Source organism: Lynx canadensis, chromosome C1, assembly GCF_007474595.2.
Source record: "Lynx canadensis isolate LIC74 chromosome C1, mLynCan4.pri.v2, whole genome shotgun sequence".
NCBI classification, from domain to species: Eukaryota; Metazoa; Chordata; class Mammalia; order Carnivora; family Felidae; genus Lynx; species Lynx canadensis.
The window spans coordinates 104,086,493-104,087,178 of record NC_044310.1 but is presented as its reverse complement, the minus strand read 5'-3'; the positions used below and the strand labels follow the sequence as shown (position 1 = coordinate 104,087,178).

The 686-nt window shown below is 56.3% G+C and overlaps 1 non-coding gene across 1 annotated transcript; it reads right to left on the bottom strand.

The window, feature by feature from the left end:
• Nucleotides 1-228: 228 nt before the first annotated feature.
• TRNAQ-CUG lies at nucleotides 229-300 on the bottom strand. Its single transcript has one exon. It is a non-coding gene; the product is annotated as a tRNA-Gln (tRNA).
• Between the last annotated feature and the right edge of the window lie 386 nt (nucleotides 301-686).

The following is a 686-nucleotide window of genomic DNA, read 5'->3' as shown; positions in this document are numbered from 1 at the left end:
CGTGGCTGCAGTGTCCGTGCGGAGCGCGCTGCTCTGGGAACCCGGCTCGTGGGTCCCCGAATCCCGAGGAGGCGGTGGCGGCGGAGCGCGGGGGACGCGGCTGCGAGGCGCCCAGGGTGGCGCGGGGCCCGCGGGACTTCTTTCCTGGACACCGAGCAGGATCCCCCGGTCGGAAACTGCGTCCCACTCTGAAGAGTAAAAAAACCACCCTGTCCCAGTTAAAGGGAAAGGTCCCACCGAGATTTGAACTCGGATCGCTGGATTCAGAGTCCAGAGTGCTCACCATTACACCATGGAACCGCTACAGAGAGCAAAGTGCTATCCCTCGCTAGAGGTGTGTAAATTATGGTTTAGCGTCCATATTCCCACCGATAATCCCAAGGTATTTCTTCTACTGACCCAAGACTAGAGTATAGTTGACCTTCAAGGGTGGTCAGCTCTCTTGCTGTCTCTCTGCAACCCCCCCCCCCCACCCCCGGCCTTTGACTGATTTCTGTCCTGTCACTTGCACCTCAGAAAATAAGGTAAACGTGCCCTGGGCCTTGGGTGAGGGAAGAGCTCATAAACCACATATTCTGCCACCGTTTACCCAGAGTTTCCTGTCCAGAGGTGAAAGTTTTGCATATAGTACAGTGATTTTCGTTTTCCTTGCCTCCACCCTTTTCCCATTGCCCAGAGAGGGCAAG